At 39.4% G+C, this 7,745-nt stretch overlaps 1 protein-coding gene across 2 annotated transcripts in view; it reads right to left on the bottom strand.

Annotated features, from left to right (window-relative positions):
* The window catches only part of SVIL (supervillin), a 112,072-nt gene extending 104,685 nt beyond the window's left edge, over window positions 1-7,387 (bottom strand). For both annotated transcript variants that reach the window (XM_026843670.1, XM_026843671.1), the window contains exon 1: window positions 7,298-7,387. The gene's annotated coding sequence lies outside the window, so the exon portion shown is untranslated. The remainder of the gene's footprint in view (window positions 1-7,297) is intronic.
* Window positions 7,388-7,745: the final 358 nt, after the last annotated feature.

Raw genomic sequence — 7,745 nt, 5'->3', positions numbered from 1 at the left:
CAGTCCGCCTTGTACAAAAAAAAAAAAAAAAAAAAAAAAAAAAAAAAAAATCTCCTGTGTGTGCTTGACTGCTTTGGCCATAAACACACAAAGCAGAACCACAGAAATGCGGCAGTTTCTCCCTCTTTCTCCCCAACACAAAATTTCTGTAAACAGGGTAGAGGAAGCCACAGCCAATCCATTAAATCACCACTATATCTTTGCAGCAAGCCTAAAATCTAGCATGTACCTTCCAAAGGCTATCACCTCCATTATCAAAGAGAGTGAGACATCACACACTTCTCAGGCCAAAGGTTCTGCCCCAGTAAAGACAGAAGTAAAAATTAACAGACACACTTTTGATATCCAGGTCTTGCATTGCAAGAGAGGATATGTGCTTCTATGAGTAACAGTCAAGAAATAACAGCAGTGTAGCATGCAGTAAAGTGCACACAGCTTGAAAAATCTGGATTAAGCAGGAATTTATTTAGCAATTCAGCTTCACAGTTAACAGATATCTTCTTTTCAGCTGGGAAGGAGAGACTTCCCAGAAGACAGACAAATTTAATAAAAAGTGACTTACCAGTATCCATTGTTAGAATCATGACCCCACTGCTGTGTCCCAGGAAGCAGGAAGCCTTACCCATCCAGTGTATGCGAATGACTCAGAAGGACAGCATGGCTTTGTTTCAGCTTATATCTTGTAGCTCATTCACTCCTCCTCCCTCTCGTGGGATAAAAGTGTTGCCTGTGCCTGACCATCCCTATTGGCTCAGCTAGGAAACCACACTCATTTAGCATATTCAAGTTTCTGTGAGAGCCTAAAATGACCCATGGAGGATTTTTAAATTTATCTTAAAGGAAAAAAACAAAAACAAAAACAAAAACAAAACAACCACCACCAAAAAACAAAGAAAAACAAACCACCCCAAAACAACACAAACACTTTTTGTCTTTCTGGGAGAACAAACCCTTCATTCTTTCATTATCAGATGCATATTACAGTTAGTGTTATTGCCACAGGACCAAACGAATCCCTGAACTCTGAATTGGTGAGAAGGTGGCAAATCAGGGAGGACATGGACAGTTCCACAGAATTCCATAATCCCCAGGTTGGCTGCACTTTGTCTGTAGGAATAAAGCCACATGTTTTGTGTGAAAGCCTATGCCCTCCAACCCAACTTATCCTCACTGCAAACTGTATATATCCAAAACTGAGGATATTCCAAATTGTCGGGGAGGATTTGCTCTTCCATTTTATTTTTAAATAGGCAGAAGAGTAAAAGACTGCTGTCTTACTAAAGACACACACCTGGACTCTACAGGTTAAACATTGCAGTGAGGAAGGAGTAATTTCTTTGTTAATTTGTAGGGTTCTCTAAATGTAACAACTGGTATAATCTAGGTTCTGCCTGAAGAATTTAGAAAGCTGTTATAATGTATTTGTGAACCACAACTCCAGTGAGATAATACAGTTTTAAAAAAATTCACCACAATGTAAGTGATCAAGAGAAATCACAACTATTTGTTAGCTTGGATCAAACCACAGGACAAGATAAAAGTGCATTTGGACAGAGAGAAGGTGGAGGGGGAGAGGAATTGGTTTCTTTCTGTACTGTAAAATCCTTAAGAACTTGCAGTCAGACCCTGAAAGGCAAGCTTCTGTATCTTGCAGTGTGAACTGCCAACAGACTTGATATCTGCACTTAGGGATTCAGCAAACACAGTGAATGAAACCCTGGTGTTCCTTGTCTCCGATAAGAACTACCTTTTCTAAATAAAGCGTGGACATATTAGGCTACTGTCTCACCATGTTAGTCACCACTAGCTAACCTAAGATTCATATCTCTGTGAGACAACCACAAGTGTATTTTGGAAGTGTTGCTTGTGGTTGTTGAAATAAACTCCCTTCTCCTCCCCTCCGTTTTTAGAAAAGGTATCAGTTGCAAGTCTCAAACACCAAGGTTTGCAGAGCCACTAATGAAGTTAGAAGCCTCAAATCATAGAAATTAGCAAAAGCAGTACAATTGAGTCATCACTTATCAGATTTCTTAACCTTCTGTGATTTGCCTGGCTTCACAGTAACCCTCTGGAGACATCACAGTTTGGGGGAAACAAAATATTCCTGAAGATGAAAATTTCTGATGTTTTCTGTAGGACACAGCAATAAAAGCTTTGGAAAGAGGCATGAGTAATTCAGATCCTAGAAACAAACCTGAAATCCTTCACAATGGAAATCAGGGAGAAATGGCCCAGGGGGACAGGCTGCTCTTCAAAAGCCTTACTACTGAAAGGAGGACACAGTGTTAGAAAGGATGTCAAGACTGAATAGATTAGTAGTTTCAGCCAAAGTTTACAACTCTCAGTTATCCAGGATGCTGTTTTGTTGACCATAATAAACAGCTAAGTACATCTGGCAACAGCTCAGGCCAAGTGCACAGATGCATGTTAAAATTCTGGGAGTGACACTGGGCATAGCTTCCTTTCTTAACAATGATTATTAATTTGAAGAGAGATGCAACAGTAAAGAAGATGCTTTTGCACTCTCCCTACCACACCCTTTTTCACCTAGCAACATCTTTACTAAAAATTCCCAGTGCTCTAAATAAAAAAAAAAAAATCTGTGACAATAAAAATTAAAGTTTTGAGTATGTTTTCAAGTAGTGCAATCCCAAAGTCTCAGAGGAACTGTACAGAGACAATAGTTAAATAGTTAAATACCAGTCCTTACCAACAAGGTAGAAGGTGAAAAGCACTTCTAAGCACAGCAGAGGACCTCTGCACAAGACACTAGGCTAATCCAACACTAACATTTCCATCCTCAGGCCAACTGAGCATGAATAATACTGCCAGAGAACACTAGGCACAATTGGTACTACACCAAACATACACATTTTAACAAAAGCATTATCATATGTTGTATAAGAGCAAACCACTTTCAATAGGATGACATTCCCCATAAGCTTGGCTTTCCCAAGAAGTCTAGTACTACTATTCTATAGCAGTAAAGTGTAAAAGTTCAAGCAAACTGTTCTCAAAACAGAAAAAAATAAATTCTGGGTCAGCAAGAGATTGTGAGGTATTGCATGGCATTACTTTTTAAAACAGTACAAGCATTAATAATTCAGCTTACAAAGTATTCAGAAAAGTAGTTGAATTGAAACTGTAGTAGGGGGAACAGTCTTATTGACATCTGAGAAAACAAAAACAAAATATATGTTTTTGCCTTTATCCTCAGGAGGAAAAGGATGAAGTTTCCAGTTAGGTCAGAGAGAACATAGCACAGGGGTTCAACATATGACATTAACCTGAAGGATACCACTGCACTGACAGAGGATTTATAAAAACTGGTCATCCCTCATGTTTTAGTTCGATCCTAAATGACAGAAATGAAACAAGTCACTGTTTTTCAAGCTACATTAGGCAGCAAGGGTTGGCTGAAATATCTGTAATTAAAAATAGACCAGCATTAGAAGGAACACTGCATGTTTCTTTGTATATAAGCAGGGCTGCTAAAGTGTCCAGCAAGACAGTACATGAACTTGCATATGAAGCCTTGGCTTTCCTGTCTTTTGTGGAAGTTACACAATACAGATAATACATGATAAATGGTATGCTGCTAACAAAGCCACCACACTGTGAATTAAAAAAAAAAAAACAAAACAAAATACCCGTTCATAAACTGCATCTACTGGAATTATATGAAAAGCATGTAAATGACTCATCTGATTGTGCCTTGCACATTTCCCAGCCTCTAAAGTCAACTGGAGTCTTACCCAATGCAACTCCAGCAACAAAGTAGAAAGGTAGGTCATGACCTCCAGAGATCACCAATTTTCTTCCATTGTTTTATGGTCTAATAATCTGGAATCCATATAATTGCTTACTGAATATATAAGCCAGTTATGGGTACAATAAATACTGCACAGTATTGTAAGATGCTGTGGAAAAACGTGAACACGTCCATCCAAAGATTATATAGCCTGTGGTTTAGGTATCAGACCTTCTCAATTTATGTCTTGTCTTACCTTAACCACATTAAGTATAAAAATTGCATACTGTTAACAATTTCTGGTTGTTTAAATTGTCTACTAAAATAATCCTCATGGAATTTAGTTGGGGTGGGGTTTTGGTTTTGTTTTGGTTTTTATATACAACCAGACTATCCATTCATATGGTCTGATTGCATCATCTTCTGAAAGATACCATCATAAAATCGTTGTAAAAGCAAGTTCAATAAGAAATTCTCTGGAGGCTTGACTTACTTGAGTCTTTGCTGGAAGAAGCTATTTAAATACTATTTAAGTACATACTGCCCTTAAAAAAAATAAATTCACAGGACTGTTCACATAATTTTCAGTACATGCTTTAGTCTTGCAAGAGCAGGCTACTTCCTTAAATTATTCACTGCACAGAAAGTATACAACTAGTAACTGTGATGTGAATATGCTTGGTCTAAACATTTTTGGAGGAGACTTTATACAAATGCTTTAGTTCAGAATCGTTGAGATTCAGTTAATTTTTTCCATGACCCTGCTCCAAAACTTCAGGAATTGGGGTTAAGTTTCACTTTTCTACTGCAAGTCTTTCCAACTTCTCAAGCTCTGGAGCACATCTAAGAGTAAGCACAGTCCCTATTCCCTCACTTGTTTGTTTGGTTTTTTTTTTAATAAGATGTTAAAAATAGCAAAATAAGATTTTATTCAAAATTCCACTCTTTACGCTGTGTTCCTCCTGCTTTCACAAGTTACAGCATGTTGCTAAGAAAACAGTTCTCAAGTAGTTTTGGAGCAACACTGAAACAGTGCCTACCATACCTCCCAGAAAAAAAAAAAAACAAACAAACACCATAGAATGGTTTAGGTTGAAGGGACCTTTAAATACTATTTAGTCCAACTCCATTTTAAAAGCATTTTAAGGCTAGCTTCAGTTCTCATGAAAACAGAAATAACTGATACTTGAACTCAAACCTTACTTGCCTAGAATCATAGAATTGAATCATAGAATAGTTTGGGTTAGAAGGGACCATTAAAGGTCCTCTAGTTCAACCCCCCTGCAATGAGCAGGGACATCTTCAACTAGTTGGCAAGTTCTCTTGCCATCCCTTGAAACCCCTAAACTATTGTGCAGAACAAGCATATGCTACTCCCCACAGAACAGCTGCCACGTCCCAGATCATCTAGAGCAATCATCCACAGACAGATTACCACCACTGTAGCTTGGAGAAGGGGGAAATGGCTCCTGCATACCAGCAGGCAGTCAGTCTACCACACTGTTCGCAACTCAAACAACACTTTTTTTTTTTTTCTTAACAAAAATTGTTTCCTGCATCTGGTCAAAGACAGCAGTGCAAATGGTTGCCTACCAATTTAGAAGGAAAAGTACTATGGGTACAACTGGCAATTAAATTTCTTGCAGAATAAACAGATTTTTTTGAGCTATGTGTAATATATGGATAAGAGCAAGCAACAACATAAACTGCAGGATGGACAAGTTTGTGTTTAAAATAGCAAAGTCTTCATTCTCATCTCAACTGTCGGAAATCAGGACAAATGCCAAAACACTCAACACTTTCAGCAGTATAAATCAAGTATGGGAGGACAACCAACCACTAAAACATCAGCTTATGCTTGAATGACTAGAACCATAATTCTCATCATTAAGAAGGGAGAGGAAGATAGGTGACACCCAAGTATCGCTCCACATCTGCAACAAATAAAGGCTACATGTGGCGAGAGAAATAGTAGTATGACAGCTCTTTCCAGGCAGTATGGCCAGAATTAGACATCAGTTCTCTTTTAGGAAAGTTAAGAGATAGATCATCTATATATTATTTTGCTGATACAAACCAGTGAGATCTTCCTGATTAAGTCAAAGAAATCACATCTGTCCACTCACAAAAATTATTTTATAAAGCAATATAAAACAATTCTCCAAGAGCAAGATTAATCCCATAAACTATTATACACAAGTTATGGAAGCTCTGCCTTTATAGGACTGACAGAACGTGCTACACAAACTTACACACACAAAAAGGTCTCTTTTGTTCTTGGTTTGTGTTTGCATAGGGAAATGCCTTTCCACAGACAAGAACTGAAAAAAAATTAATCAAATCTAATCTGCAAATATATCACCAAAAGTCTGCAACATGAAGAATGGGTAAAATGAAAGGTAGAATTACAGTAATTAGTTGTTACATTTGAAGGAATTGTCCATAGTCTAGGATGGCTGAAGCTATTTTGCTATACAAGAACTGGAAGAGGGAATGATAGAAAGACTGGAACAGGGGATGCATATCAGCTGCCTGCTGCTTCTTAGTGCATAGTAAGATGAATCACAGAATCAGCTAGGTTAGAAAGGACCTTGAAGATCATTTAGTCCAACCATTAACCTAGCACTGACAGTTCCCAACTACACCATATCCCTAAGCACTATGTTGACTCAAACATCTCCAGGGTTGGGGACTCCACCACTGCCCTGGGCAGCCCATTCCAACACCTAACAACCCCTTCTGGAAAGAAATGCTTCCTAATATCCAGTCTAAACCTTCCCTGGCGCAACTTGAGGCCATTCCCTCTTGTCCTATCGCTTACTTGGTTAAAGAGGCTCATCCCCAGCTCTCTGCACCCTCCTTTCAGGTAGCTGTAGAGGGCGATGAGGTCTCCCCTCAGCCTCCTCTTCTCCAGACTAAACACCCCCAGTTCCCTCAGCCGCTCCTCGTACGACCTGTGCTTCAGAACCTGCACCAGCTTCGTTGCCCTTCTCTGGACATGCTCAAGTCATTCAATGTCCTTTTTGTAGTGAGGGGCCCAAAACTGAACACAGGAATCGAGGTGCAGCCTCACCAGTGCCAAGTACAGGGGTAAGATCCCTTCCCTGTCCCTGCTGGCCACACTATTTCTGACATAAGCCAGGATGCCATTGGCCTTCTTGGCCACCTGGGCACACTGCTGGCTCCTGTTCAGCTGGCTCCTGTTCAGCTGGCTGTCAATCAACAGCTCCAGGTCCCTCTCTGAATGAAATGAAGTTCTGGGAACTTTTAATGTCACTCTCATACTGAGTAACATTTCTTCTTAAAGCATCATTAGCATCTCCTAGGTATTTAAATACCATCCATCTTTTCTGAAGGTCCTAAAGGCTACTCTGGGATCTTAACTATTATACCACTGTATTTTATTTCATGCTAAATATGTAGTAGGAGGTACGTACTGATTTTTCTTTAGATGTTTGATACAAACAACTCCAGAAAAAAAGAAAGAAAACCAACCACCCGTAGTTCTGCATTCACATCTGCATCCATTTTTCAACATAGGCTCACCTTAAATCCCAACCATACAGGGCTGACCCTTGAGGTAAATCTGCATCACCATTCCAAGTGGCTCACAATTCAAACGGCACTCCTCCTCCTACAAGAAATAAACACAAAACAGTATGGGTAAGAACCACAAATGCACATCCTAGAGTATGAAAATAACTTCAGAACTACCCTGCAGTTGCACAAAGGGGATGACCTGACTGGCTACAGGGCATGAAGCAATTCAGAGTATATTGCTACCTTGCCCATTCATACAGACAAGATCATCACCACAAGCAACAGCACTTTTCAAAGCCCAGCTACGGATGCACTGTAGCTATATTCACAGGGAAAGAGGTCTTTCAAGTTTGCTAGGTACCCAAGGAACTTGACCCTTCAGTTATTAGTCTGAGCCTTTAACATTAGACACATTCTTGAACTACTGTTTTCTCTAGAAATGCCAAGCTATCAC

The sequence above is a fragment of the Athene cunicularia genome, assembly GCF_003259725.1.
Source record: "Athene cunicularia isolate RWA chromosome 2 unlocalized genomic scaffold, athCun1 chr2_part1, whole genome shotgun sequence".
Taxonomy (NCBI): Eukaryota; Metazoa; Chordata; class Aves; order Strigiformes; family Strigidae; genus Athene; species Athene cunicularia.
Note: the sequence above shows the minus strand (reverse complement) of the source record. Positions and strands in the feature narration are given on the sequence as shown.